The following is a 15,593-nucleotide window of genomic DNA, read 5'->3' on the forward strand; positions in this document are numbered from 1 at the left end:
TATTAAGCAGCTGGAGTGGAATGATGCTCACTCACGTTGCGGATCAAATGCAAGAGTAAACACACATATGCACGCGCACACACGCACACACACACGCTCAAAGTCAAGACAGTTGTCTTCAGGACTTCAGACAGCATCAGGAGCTTCCCACTAAATTGCTCTCACCATCCGCCCTCTATTTATCTGTGTGTCAGCAGAAGCCTCAGAGGTTCGGTTCGTTGTAGTAGCCGCATGTGAATGCACCAAACAATCCTTTGACAATGTGTTGGTAAGTTGTCACTGGTTGGTCAGTTTATTAAATGTTGATGCCCCTCCAAATGAGCCTAGCGTTGACATTTGTCTTTCCCCCCTTTCTTTTTTTTTTCCTTCCACCCTTCCCCTTTCTGTTTCTCCAACGAGCCACAAGTTTTCCGCTTTCGGTCTTTTAGCTCCATCTCATTTACATTTAATGACATGATAATACACATTAGCAGACTATTTCAAATAATTACAGCCTTTCAATCGCTTTTTACCCTCACCTCCCTCCCCGCAAATGTTCTTCTACATCCTACCATCTTTGCTCTTTTCTCTTTTTTTTTTCCTTTCTTTCTCTCTTTTCTTTGAAACTTTGATATTTCTAATGGCAAGAATGGGAAATGCTTTTCCGCAGAAACAATGTATAATAATATGTCACAGGGACAGGCAAAAGGGGAAAAAAAAAAAAAGATTGAGCAATTTTCAGAGTGGTGCGGGGCGGGGGTGAATAGGACATTAAGTTCTTTTCACTGGTCGTAACGGCGGGTTTTTTTTTTTTTTTCTGTCATGGTGACGAACAGCAGGCAAGTACACAGGAAGGTGACAGCTTCTCTGTTTGGCCAGTTGTGGCCGATGCTGAATAAGAAGTGCTACAACTGTGCTTCAAGTTCAAAGAGCCAGACATTTTTGAATGATATAAACTAATATTTTTAACTGTAAATAATCAAGTTTTTTTTGAATTTCAATGAGTTTCATAAAGTCTTTCAACGTGTAATTACTGGAATCTGGTAACGTAGCAACAAAGCGATGGGTCCAGACACTCTAATGATGAATTGAGCTTTAAACACTGTAACAGTTCACTGAGATCGTCTAAAGCACTTTAATGTATTTTGAGATAAAAATGAAAGGAAACGTACCAGTGCTTTGCGTGAAGACGGGTGATAGTTATGTTGAAGGGTAAAAATATCACGATTTCTGGCTCCTGGAACTTTCCCTTAATAGTGAATGATGTTTTTCTTTCGTTTTTTTTTTTGATTTGAGGGCTTTATCAGCTCAAGGAATTAAATCAAAAATCACTTCTTCTTTTTTTTTAAGCACATGCTGTTCCCTCTATAGTCCTGTGAAATGGCCTCCACTTTCCTTTGCACTTTTGGTGCCCTGCAGAATGATCATTGGACCTAATGGCTCCGAAAAGCTGGCTGACCGACCTGTTTCAGTCGCACACCTTGTTTAACGAACGACAGCAGATGCTATGAGCCTAAACCCATTAGACTTTAGGCAAAGGTGTGAAAGATGACTTGTCATCAAGCCATATTACCTTTTTCTATTAGCTCAGGGTTGTGCTTCTCACATCGAGGGAATACCAGTGGTTTTATGTACGCGTTACAGATACAGTACAGGTGGTTCCAGGCCATGTTTTTGTTTTAACATATTGGGTCGTAATTTCCGAGGATGCTGCTCGTTTTTTTCCCGATGCTTCACTCCAGGCTCTTGACTTTGTTTTGCAGTCTGGTGTGGCTTTGGGAAACGTGACCAGTGACTGACATTCACTTTGCGATTCATCTCGCACGCGGTGACACAACACCGTGCCACGTACAACACAAACAAAGGTCTCCGCTGTTATCAGTCATTATCATATCCAGAATCCACATTAAAAAAAAGAAATCCACTTGTGTCTATGTGAGCAGCCACTGGTGTGATGATGATGTTGGTAAATAAAATGAATGACTATGTAGTGGGGTTGGGGATGAAGGGATGTAAATGAAATTGAGGTTACTGTAGTGTCTCTCCATAATATTGTATGAAAGAATTAGCCATCTGGAAGAGTAAGCAGATCTCCCTCGTGGTGCCTGCATGAATCCATTTCTCGCAGTTGCACTGTACTGGTCAAACAAATTAAATTACCACACCAGTATGTAAGTAATTTTATGTAAATGATGGTGTTAATGTTCTGCGTCGCGCTGTTGATGATGGGCTGGTGTGTTCCTCCTCTGGTGGCTCGCGTCTGCAGGACCCGGCAATCACCGGCTGGAAATGAACATGTACATTTGCCAAGAACAGTCGACAGTCTGCCCTAATTCCCAACCCCCCCCCCCCCCCTCCTCCCTCCCCTCCCTTCCTCACTCCCTCTCTACTGTCTGTACATTCAAAGGGATTTAACATATTGTAATTAGCTTCAGGCTGGAAGAGGAGTGGGACTTTGTAAGGAAAGTGGAGAGGGTGGATAAGATGCATGTCACTTCACATATATCTACATTTGAGGCATTTTTGGCCAGGAGAAGTATTTGTGTATTAAAATGTAAAGCAACCTATTTTAATTCCTCAAGTTTCGTACATCTTTCATGTCAGAAAAGAAACAATTACAAGACTACACTCACTGATGGACTCAGTTTACCTGAGCATACATCATCCTCTGTCTCCGCTTTTTTGCTCGCTTCCTCCCTCGCAGCCTCCTTCACGTTTTTTCCCTCCTCTGGCGGCTACAATTTATACGGCCACAGAGGAGTTCCGGATTTACACTGGATTTTTGTTTCAGCCATCTATGGAATTAAGAAGTGTATCCTTGCATTTCATTAAATCCTGCCTAATGAGATGACTGTCTCTCCCCAAAGAGCAGATGATAAAGTACCCTATGCCACGGTGCATAAATTAGTATGGTGAGGTTAAATGCTGGAACTGACTCGTGTTTCACAAGAGGACCCTATCCAGCAGTTAAAATCAACTCCTATAAATACTGCCAGCAGCGGACTGAATTCACCTGCCTGCTCGGTGCTTGCATCAAAACTAATGTATCATTTGTTGGATCATAAGGAAAGGATGGAGAGGAGCAGAAAGTGGTCGCTTTTGCCTGAGCGCTGATTTATTTTCATCTGAAGTTCAGTAGGGAATAACACACTTGGTCTTTGCGAAAGTGATAATAACACATTTCCTTTACGCTCACATTTAAATACGAATGAAATGAAATCAACAAGCGTCCTTGATATCAAAAAATTTATTTTGTTATAGTACATTCTGATGTTATTACTATATTCTTTCACCGCTTTATTATTATACTAAGTAGCTTAATGTTTATGCAAATTATTCATATTTTATATTTTGATATTGTTAATTTAAAAAAAAATATATTTGTTTTACAGTAGAAATCCACTTGTCTCTACACTTGTGTTTCTCATTGGATTCCCTCATCTGTTGAGATAATCAGTTTGATATTTCAGCCAAAATTACATTACCGTAATGAGGTGCCCCACACGGCTCGTGCACTTTGAAGGAAGCATTCCCGATGTGTTAGTGTAATTACCAGGAATGAGGAAACTAACCAAATTTTCCTTTTGAACTGCAGCCACACACACACACACACACACACAGTGAGACACTGAGAGAGACATAGAAACCATTGAGAACTCAAGAGTGGGGTTCATGTCTGATTTGCTCATCACTTCTAATTGGAAGCTAATTTTCAGAAAGCCTCTCAGATGGCTGACAGCTCATGTCCTCCGTCCCCGTCTGTCTCTACAACTCTTTCACCACATTTTTTTCCCCCCCGTGTTTTAAAAGAAGCCCCCATGGCAGAGGGGGAGTGATTGGAGGGGATGCTGGGAGTTTGCTGATATTCCAGGTATTTTAAGCTTTTGTGTCCGCATGGGTGTAATGGACTTATTCTCAAGCAGTTCTCGTCTCCCTAATTAGTGGTCCCCCCTCGAGCCGTAACAAGGGCACTGACGAGAGAGGCTTTTTCCCCAATGATAATGTGAATGGATACCTGCAGGGGGAGATTTCTGTACTGTTCCTCATCCTGTCAGCCACTCTGGGTAACACTGGGGCTTAATGAACCTGAAAACAAGACACTGTGTGCGGTGAAGGGAATGTGTGTGTGTGTGTGTGTGTGTCTGTCTAGATAAATTCAGTACAGTACTCTCAGAGCTTTGTACGGTACTGTATTTTATTTATTTCTTTTTTTCTAAAACAGACCGATGAAGTCAGTTTTGGTCCACGTGTCAGCCGTCGAGGCTTTAGAGTGCGTCGGCACAGTTTACCGCGCTGCGAAAGTGCGCCGTTCCGAGTCCAAGTCAAACCGGCACGCGTCTTTCCCGGCTGGAACAACATGTAACGTGATATGTATGTCCTGCATGCCCTGCGAGATGGCTCGACTGATACGTCGACACCGTGGAGATGCATATCTAGGATGCACGCAATGTCACAAATGTCACTCGTGATCGATCGAACGCCGCGCCGTGTGAGTGAGAGGTCATTGCTCTCCATATACAGCCAGAGGGGGGGGACACGGGACAGAACGCCTGGTCAGCACATGGTCACATTTTGGACACAGCATGTCTCCCTCCCCTCCCGTGTGGGTAATGAGCTGTTGTCGGTGAAGCACACGTCACTCCGTGTGACATTAGACTCAGTCAGTCCTGCCAGAGCCTTCCTCCGTGTTTTTTTCTTGGACACCGGGCCTTTCCAATGAGGGCTGCAAGTCGCTGCTCAGGCTCGCTGACATTGAATGATGTGTTTGTTTATTATGGCAGATAGGTGTCATGTCAGGCATGCATTTAGTCCTTGCAAGGTAAGCTGGGCATTTTTTTATTTTATTTTTTTTATCCAAAAGTAGGAAAGCACTTGGTCAAGGTCAAAATGATGACAGACTCAACAAAGTAGAGAACCTTGGATGGGCTATAGCGGCGACGACTGTGGACAGGTTGTGTGTAAAGGTAGGTAGAAAGACAAAGAGACGGAAAGAAGGAAAGACCGAGAGACAGAAATGGAGGAAGGGAGCCACAGATGTGGCAGGGCCTCGGGCGATACAAGTCATTATGGTGTAAACTGCTCCAGTGGTGATGTTGTCGGGAGAGCAGAGAGGTCACCGGCTCGGGGTGTGTCAAGCAATACATGCACGCATAGACATAAACACACACACACACAGAGGAAATTGAAAGAACATCTGGATATGTGCCACCTGCCTAGTGGAAGTCATCTAGTTTACACGCAGTACAGGAGGGGGTGGGGGGGGCGGGTTGTCCCTTTCCTGGATGTGCAACCTTCATGCTAGCCTGCACCACTGGGAGAGGCTGGAGGATGAAGTGGAGAGTGAAGAGCGTGCAAACCAAATGACACACTTTGCACGGATTAAGTGTTAAAGTAAACATGGATATCGTGAGTTAGGGCAGGAAATAGGGAGAAATGCACACCGCCGTCTCCACGGCGAAGCCCTATCGTGTCACCACAGTTGCTTGCTCTGCTCAGCTGCAAGGCGCTGGTCCAAGGTGTGGGATACATGCTTACTGACAAGGGCTATATCCATTGCAAACCAATTCCGAGGCATTAAATTGAGGAAGTTTAACAGAGATGATGGCGAGATTAAGTGTAAAATATGATTCTGTTTTTTAGGCTTTTCGTGTCTTTTATTGCCTTCTTGAGCATAGAAGGAAGAAAGGAGGAAAAGAAGAAAGATGGGAGCCAGAAAACTCAGTGCTAAGTATTGACCATCTGGCTCCAGCCCAAGCTAGCGTGCCACAAAACAATTGCATTCATTAGGTTAATTTATCATGGTGGTAAGCTCAATTTACTTTTGCTTGTGCGAGTGTGGCTCATTAAGATTCAGTCTGCCGTTTCCTCAGGCCGTCTTGTGATCATTTACACAGAGTTCACGCATTTTGGACCAGATAGGAAGCTCTCTGGGGTTATATGCCCAACCTAAACTGTTTAAATGGAGGCAGCAATGGAAGAGGTGGAGAGAGAGGGATTATGGTGGCAAACGAGAGAATGAGAAAGGGATGGAGGGGAGTGTCAGCGGAGGACCGAATTGAAGAAGAATGCTGTTGAAGAGAAGTGTGGAGAAAGAAAGGCTCGGCTCTTATAGTTGACAGAATGGATGTTGCGGGGCTCTGGTGGAAGAGGAAAGGAGAAAGAGCAAGAGGAGGGAGGCACGTGACTAAATGTATTCTGATAACTGAACAGCAGATGTCTCGCATGGAGCTCCTTTGTTGCCTGAACAGCAGGACCCTGCACTTCACTGGGCTCACTTCACACCGCATTCATTTGCCTGCCAGCTGCCAATTTGGGGTAGAGAGAGTGAAAAAGGACAGAGAGATAGGGGAGAGAGAGAGAGAGAGAGAGCGAGAGAGAGGGAGAAGGGAGGGAGGCTCACACCAGTCCGTCCCTCCCCTCCCTCAGCATGTCTTGCAGAGAAGCTGCCATTCCGCTCTGTCTTCCCCCGGTGGCCTGTACAATTAGTGATCTGCATAACCACCCACACCTCCACACACTGCAGAGGGGGAGCTGCCTTTGTCTTTTGGCTGCTGAACAATGAGTTGCTTTGGACTTGGCTGGAAGCCAGGAGCTGTGGCACAAAACTGCATGTTCTTGATGGATGACGAATACTCCCAGAGTCTTGTTTCCTCATGTGGCTGTTTTGGTGGGGTCAGAGATGAGCTGCCGCGGCGGTCATCGACAGCCCTTTTTTGTTAAAAACACCTCCTGAAACTGTGGAAAGGGGAGAAGTTTCATCTTCCCAGGTGTCTTTGATCAATGGCGGCAGACTCTCATTAAGACCACAAGGCCCACAGTTCATTAACGCCTGGGTGAAAACAAATTCACACCCCTCTGCTAAGTGATGTGGGCCGAGGCGTGACGGCATCAACACTCTGACGAAGTTGGCTGCGAGAGGCGAGACTTGGGTGGCGGCAACCGCAACTTCACAGCTCACCTGGTGCTCGTGACCTCCTTGAGAACCAAATCACTTCTCGCAGCAAATCTTCTACCTAAGGAGGAGAAAGAAGCAAAAGTTAATTTATAGTTATGTAATGTCAGTTATAAACTGGAGGCGAAAAAAAAGGCTTTTTTCACCCTCGGTGCAGCTTCATAAACTTATGGTCTGTTTGACTTTCACCGTGTTATTATCCTAATTGTGAAGTCAATGCATGATGGTGCTGTGGGAGATTTGTAGGGAGTTCTAACCCCATTATCAAGGCTTGTGTGGCGCATCGTGTGCAAGATAATACACGTATTGATCGACGACCACCGGCTCATCTAAATTGTCCTCACTTATTACTGTACAAAAGGCAGCAAGAGCAGATCCCTCTCACCGCCCTCCCCCGATGTCAATTCGCAGGACGAGCCATGAAACAAGTATTATCCCCACTTCCTGAGTCGGGAGGGGGTGGGCATGATAAAAAACTTTTTGATTAAGGAAAGGGAATGTTCTATTTCATTCTGATTCGGGAAGCAGGAGAAAGAGCGGGGGATTAATCTTAAGGCCGTCGTTTTACTGCCTATCCCCACTCCTGTCTCGGAGCTCAAGAAGCGCGAGTGAATAATGGGGTGTCCATCAGCCGTGGGCTCAAGCCCAGATTGGGATTTTCTCTGTGGATAATACAAAGCAGGGCGACAATTGATGATTCATAATGTACAGTTTTAGCCTGGCAATTGCGGCAGCTATTGTGGCGATGTTGGCATTAGTGGTACGGTATCTTCCAATGAAATGTTCCTGCCTGACAGCAGTCTGTGGATGTTCTCCTGCAGAGGATGAGAGAACCGCCAGTTTATAAATATGGATATAGCGAATCATATTCTGATATGTGACAAATTCAGTTGAGACTTGGTTAATCAGTCGCACGTGCACAGTGTAATGTTGAAGAATCGTTTGAAAGGGAGGGGAGGGCCTTGCTGTTGCAGCGAGTAATAATGATACCTTGTTATGTTCACTTTACACGACTTACCCTCATTTTGTGCGCGTAGCCGCGTCGCACGGAAGTGAGAACAATCCTGGCTAACAAAGTTGTCTGGCTCTCCACTCATGTGAGCAGCACCTGTCGTGTCGGGGAGTGGAGGCTGAGGTGGGTGTTCGGGATCCATGGAGGGGATGCTATCCATCAGTGGTTCAATTTGATATTTAATTTAGACTTTTATGAGCCTTAGAGGATGGGCCGTGTCATTTTTCTCTCCCGGGCGCTCTCTGTTGGGATGGAGGATAAATTCCTTTCATCCATGCAGCAGCCCAACCAAGGCTTCCTCAGATTTATAACTGTGTACGGTGCCGGCGATGCTGGTGGCAACAGTGATTAGCCCACATGTGAGACATAGTACATAGATCTCTGTCCAGGACATACACGGACTAAAATGTGAATAAAATAATGCATAATTCACCGGGGATCTAAAAGGCTTCTGTAAAAGACAATAGACATGATTACTTACGCATCATCTGAGTAAGAAATATCTGCTAGAATGATGTCATATATTCCTCTTGAAAAGCCACAGAACAAAATCAATTAATTTAGCATTAATCAATGGAGTTAGTGATATTATGCATACATATTTTTTATTACTGTGAGTTATGGAGGAAATAAAATAGACAATATTCTGAGAGGGTAATTTTTAGGAGTTTTATAAACTAATCCTCTCCCTAATAGTCTGTTTTAGCATAATTTATAGCTTTCTTCATTACCCCTTTTGTATTAGTAATTATTTCTAAAATACCAAAGAGCCATCTTTTCTTTCCCGGTTCTTCTCAGGCTGTGATTTATCGCCCCGGGTCTGTCCTGATGCTGTCTTCCCTAGGTGTGACATTTCAAAATATTTATAGCTCTGGCACATTAAAGGCCTTCCTCTGAAGGTGACCGACCACTCTTCCACACCAGTGTAATTAATGGAATCTCGGCGTGTTCTCCTGGTGTTATTTATCCACCGCGTTCTGTTGAAACACTATGGAAAACAGCGAGGTGTTGGCTCAGCTACCGCAGCTCATAAACGGGCGTTTTTATACACCTGCGTGTCCCAGGATGCATTGCAGCAGGGGCAACAAGGAGACCATTCCACGTCAAAGCCCCAAAAGTTTAATATTTTATTGATTAAATCTAAACCTTCTGTCCAAAGTGGCAATTAAAATTCAATTAAACTGACTGAAAGCATCATATTAAATTTCATCTCTTTATGAGCTCCGAGATAATGCTGGAGGACAAGACTTGAATATAATCACACCCTTTTTAGATTATATTATCATGTTCATTCACTATAAAAGTGACACTTTTAGGTATACTTTCAATATTTCTTAACTATAACCTTCTAATGAACACATTTTATAGCCATTAAATCAACTATTATTGGGCATTGTAATAAAGAGAGAGATGACTGCTTTTTGCTCTGCACTCCACATTAAAAGAGCGACTTTGGCTTAATTTTTAATCTATTTTTTTTTTCTTTTTTTAGTGTGTTTCTAGAAAAGCCATTGTTCCTACCGAAATTGCACAAAATAATAATAATAAAATAGTAAAAATCTGGCATCCCACTGTTGTCTAGTCACCCTGAAATGTTTCAGTGTGTTGAAATGCAGCAGCTATTATATTAACAATGTGCTTTGTTTTAAGTCTGTCTTTTGTGTGATGCTTCAGTTTCAGATCGTTGCATAGGCAGCATTTCATATATAAAAATGTCTCGTATAAGCTATTTTAATTATATCCCCATATAGGGAACCCTGGACCAACGAGAGGCGTTAGCACTAGAGTGCAGCTCAGTTCATTTTTTCCAAGAGAGCACTAACCATGATTCTGTTTTTGTGTTTTAAACCAGACCATGCAGTCGGTGTAAGATCTACCTTGTGTTACTCTGATATGTAAACCGATGGCTTGTTTTCCCTGATTACACACGTAATATGCAGAGTTGCACATGTGTTCATGCATTGACACCTGCGATTCTGTTTCTGAAGTTGACGGAATGGTCCACACAGTCACAGATTTTTGGGTCACCTGTGGACGACCGTAAATGGTTAGTGCATACTCTCGCGGACATGGACAGATAATGACATTTACATTACACACACACACACATACAGCAACATCTGCAGACTATTGACCTTCAGCCACAATGTCGGTACACGTCGTCCTGCATTAACCTGAATATCGTAGTTTTTTGGTCAGAACCCACGCTGGGTGTCCACACTCATTAGGCACGGCAGTGCTCTGAGCTAAATGCTAAAGTCAGAATACTTAGCTTAGTATATTATCAGTGTAATGTCAAAGCTACAGTATTTTTGCACATTTGCCGATCACACAAGGTGTAGCTTAGGCTGTTCAGGAAACTGGGGAATAAACAGCCAGAGAAACATCAAAGTACCACGTTTTATTGCCATCCATTTTTATAAGTTTTCACTTTTCACTTCGAATCAAAGCCGCGTCATTCTTCAGAAACCATCTCTGTTTGAGCACATTGTTGGCACTTCCTTCTGTACCATTCCATGCAAGCTTTAGAGGCCCGCCTACTCCAGGAAGTCTTATTCTTTAGGAAATTTCATAGCAATAGATTCATCCATTCTTGATATGTTTCAGTGTGGACAGACAAATCATCATGCATGACTACAAATCAGGATTTTGCCAAAAACATCTCAGCTCAAGTTACTTTTTTCCAGGTTCTTTACAGGCTCATCGAAGGTTAAAGGTTAGCGCTAAGCCACAGAAAAGCTGTTGGTCCCACAGCATCCACTGCAGTAAGTCAGCTATTTAGATGTACACAGAGAGCAGCGTGTGGGAGACTAAGAGCGCTTGTTATTACTGAGTGCCTCTCTGTTTCCCCAGAACTGTTTGCTCTGTGTGATTATTCTCTCCAGCTCCCCGAGCATCCCGGCTCCTGCCTCTGTGATAAAGATATTCATTTACCCGATATGAAAATCTTGTTCACGCTGATCCCAAATGACTCTAGGTAGAGGAGGAGGAAGAAACCTGGGAGGTGAGAGAAACAGCGAAAAGGAGATAGACAGGAGGTGACAGCATAGAAGTGCATGAGGGACAGGAGAGAGAGAGAGAGAGAGCGTGGTCGCAAAGAATGACATGAAATATTAATACGGTCTGAGCCAATGTGACACCCTAAAGATTGCATGATAACAAAATAAAGGCTTTGTATCAAATGTGGGTCCAGGTTTTAGTTATTTTGGATTTATGCAAAAATCCAGGCGGAGAGTGTAAATTTCCCATAGGTTTGAGCGTCGAATGCTTCTATTGTCCACGTGAGAGTGTGTTACTCTTTATGTTTTTGCTTCTACGTGCTCTGCTAATGATGAGATTCATGCCATTTTAACTGCTTCTGACTGAGAAGGTTTTGCATGTAGTGCTGGCATCAATCCTTTTGACTTTTCCATGCTGTTGAAGTAGAGAGAGATGGATATTATGGTGGTGGTGGTGGTGGGGGAATAAATGTGTCCTCTCAAATGCATCCTCATGGTTAAAAGGGTAAAAATGAGATGCGGTAGTACACACTAGTCACTCCCCCTCGTCATGTAGCCAGCCCATCTTCTCTCCCTTTATTTTGTTTGAGTATATGGCTCACTCATCTCAGGTTTTATTGTCTCTATCTTGGGGAGCGCCGCTTTCCCCCCCCATAACACGGCTACCATGCGCGGCACATCAGGCAAGTTCTTGATTCTGTACTCAGTAATTTAAAGCCTTTATGGAATTGCAATTTCAGGGCTCAGTGCTTGTTTTTCTAAAATGTACTCAAGGAATTAGCTACTCCAGCCACAAATCAGTTGAATTTATGCACAGTTGTAATACACTTTATGGGCTCATGGTACATTGCTTCAAAAACAGCAGATGTGAAATTATGATAAATATAATGAGGGTTTTTTCCCCCTTCTTCTACTTCTCTCCCTCTCTCTCTCTCTCTCTCTCTATTTCGTCTGCGAGGGAGAAGGATGTGAAGCGTGTTTGCTTACCCCATACAATACATTTAATGTCTTAGTAAGGGCCGCCAACAAAACCTGATTAATGTCCTCATCTCTTTTATTAAAGATAACAGTGGCACTGCAGTCAGGAGATAGAGAACGTGCCATAAATCTCAGGCAAAATGAGCAGTCAAATAATCACTCATCAGAAATGAAATCTACATACATTACCACTTGCAGACATTCTGCTGTGAATATAAACACAGGGCTACGGGCAATGAAGCCAGCACCATTTATCCACATATTCGCAGTAAGGGGGAGGTAAAGGTGTTCTGGAGAGGGTGAGCTCTCAGCTGGTGATGATGTTTAACGGGTCCTGTCCTGCTCAGCTACAGTTCGACAGGCTAACCATGAGTCCCAAAAAAAAAAGAAAAAGAAAGAGCCAGAGACGCCATCATTAAGGGCAGTGGATGAGTTAGACAGCAAAGGCAATTAAGCGTCACACTGAAAAGGACATAATGTTGATCCATCCTTGCGATTAATCAAGGCATGCATTAGACAGTGATGGGCGACCCTGTGCCTTTGTGACAAAATGATTCTTCATCCCGTGTTTGGGGATGGGGATCCGGAGGTCCCTAATGCGCCTTAGAGGCGCCCCAATGAAACCCTGTCATTTATTCTGTTCCTGTCCCTGACAGCTATCAACCTGTCTTCTGCCAGCACAGGAACATTATCTGAACTCCCAAGGCGGTTTGTGTCAGGGACCGAGCTTATGAGAGGTGGTAGCAGACAGGCAGATATGTAAAGCAGTGATAATGCTACTTTTCCCTTGTACTATCTGCGTCAAACACAGGTGGAGGTGTTCCTGCAGCCCACCAGACGTATAGATGCGTTCAAGGTTGCAGCCATTTATAAACACCACTGTTATTTTGCCACGTGTGCTTTTTTTTTTCATCTCACATCAGAGGCGTCTTTGTGACAGATGTCATGTGTTGTGATTAAAAACTGTGGGAAATTAAAAAAAAACAAACGCACAATGCACTAAGACCGTTCTTTGTTTTGGTGTCAGTCATATCGTAATAATAAAATCAAGCTTTTTTTTTTTCACCCCCCCCCTCCAGCTTTCACTCATTTTCTGCAACTGTGGCATCTGGCGGGGACAGGCTGACGACGCGGCGTCTCCGCACCGTAAATTACGAGAAATGAGTTTTTCCATGCTTGATAAAAGTCGCTCACAATTAGAAGGAGTGTCAAACCACTTCATATGGAGCCGCGCACAGAGCTCCAGCGCCACTCAAAATATTGACAGGGATGCATCGCAGTGTCAGTGGTCTCACTGTGATAATGACTTGTTTGCAAGTTGATACTGTACATTTGCCTCATAGACGCGGCGGCAAAACACTTTTATGGCTGTTAATCTTTATGCTTTAGTCACTCAAGATCTAAATATAAGTCGAACCGGTGTTGTCACTTATGACACGTTAATACCCTCTTTTAAATGTCCAACACCGCTATCATAACCTTGAGTCTCTACTAGGGCTGAATGATTTGGGTAAAGTTTCTAATCATGGGGGCCACACGGTGGCTGTAGTGGTTAGCACTCTTGCCTTTGGGGTAGGGTTCGTGGGTTTTCTCCGGGTTCTCCCACCCCCCCCTTTTGCCCTATGTCAGCTGAGATTGGCACAGCACCCCTACCTGTGACCCTGGATGGATGGCTGTATCGCAGTTATATTTTAAAGTTATTATAGAATATAGAACAATCAATAGTAAAAATAGAAATTGTTGTATATAATAACATAAACTTACCATAACAGAAATAATAGGAGCTTGTTGTAAACATTCATTTGCACAAGTTGTAAAAAAAAAAAACAGCAGTATTTGTTTATTTGCTAATTGCATTGTTTCACATTGCGATTTGAATGCGATTCATTGTTCAGCCTGAAACACGTATCAGTCCGATTCAGTCATTTCAAACTAGTAATCTGCGAAACAACACATTTGTGCTGATGCATTCTCCACTGAGCCATAACAAGCCATTTCAAAAACATAAGGCTCCAACTCTGTAACTAATATTCCACTTCCATAGAGAAGAAATAAACAGCCCAAAACAAGACTCAATTAAAATGCTATTGCGATGTTTAGGGTTTATGCATCGTATTGGAGTTCACGTTTTTTTTCCTGATTCATGATCTTGCTACGTGTAAGTGAAAGTAGCTGCGATGGAAGCAGAGATGGAGATGGTGATGGAGCAGCGGGCAGAAAGAGAGGTTGTCTTGGTCCCGGCTTGGTTATCAAATACGATTGCTGGAGTGTTCCTGCTCAGCCGCCCTGCTGACAGTGTTGTCAGTCAGACTCTGAAGCTGAGAGAACGCGAGCATCTGAGCGGCCAAACAGAAATGAGTGGCACTGCCCTCTGTTTCCATCACCTGGGCCACATTTAGTCTTCTGATTTACTTAGTTTTGAGAAAAAGTTAGTCAGTACTGTTTATTTGAGTTACTGTTAACATTTAATATGACCTATAATAACTATTTACATATTATATATAAATGTATAGTAGCAATATCAAGACACGTTTATATATCAACATAATATGCACTGATACATATTACAGTTTTCTAGAACTTTCACTAAACTTAATCTGACTTTTTTTTTATTCATGATACCATTTTTTTTGCCATGTAGACATCCACTTCCTCTGTACTGTAGATTTCCCCCCAGGTCCATATGGCCACACATTCACCTGGATTGTTGAATCATGATGTCATTACTGCCATCATTGAGCCCGGGCATCCGAGCGCCCGTTAAGCCGGAGCAGCCCCGCGCAGCCTTGTGCTGATGGTACAATATGCTCCTTGTTATTCTAGGATCATTGACGCTAAATCCTTGGCAATCAAGTCAGTTTTGTTGAAGCTCATTGGCTCAGTGGGGTCTCTTCTCGTGCGCGAGCTCGGAATGAGAAAAGGAGCGATTGGGTTAGTTGGGTCGTTAGGTAGATGAAAGCTCGATGAAAACATGAACCCGTGATGAAATGACAACAGCTGCGGCCGCCCGTCTCCTCATGCATGGCACTTGTTTAAGTCACAGTTGTGCTGTATGTTAATCTGTGTACAAAGCAGTATTTGACATAACTACATTTTTACATAGGCCATTTTAGTACGTAATCATACGCTCTCTCACCAAAAATCTTCTTTAGTGGTTATAAGTTCAGCCATGTAGTGGTTAGCTTGCCTTTGCAGCACGAACCCCGGTTGGGACAAGGGCCTTTCTGCATGGAGTGAGAAATTGACCACGATTAACTTATTGTAAGTGCTTAGAATAATAATAATAATAACATTGTATGTTGTCCCATCATTTGTTATTTCAACTGTTATACATACAATAAAGCAGGATTTTTGTAGTTGCTTTTTGTGGCATAAACCTGAAAACCAGAAGTTACATATAGTTGATCAAAAATAATTAAGACGTTATTTGAAGGTCGAAATTGCTACATTGTGTCGCATTGATTCAATTGCATAACGATTATGTGAAAGCAAATCCAGCTATACTTAGTTAAATGTTCAGTTCAGTTCAAGGCTACAGAAACTCTGACATTGTTTGGATGCACATACATCAATGTTATATCATATGAGACATGTCTGCACGGTTTAACTTAAGGAAACATCAAATGCTATTGATCTAGTCAGCGCTGGACTGTCCCACACCCTTGAGCCTCCT

This window comes from Solea solea, chromosome 18, assembly GCF_958295425.1.
Source record: "Solea solea chromosome 18, fSolSol10.1, whole genome shotgun sequence".
NCBI lineage: Eukaryota > Metazoa > Chordata > Actinopteri > Pleuronectiformes > Soleidae > Solea > Solea solea.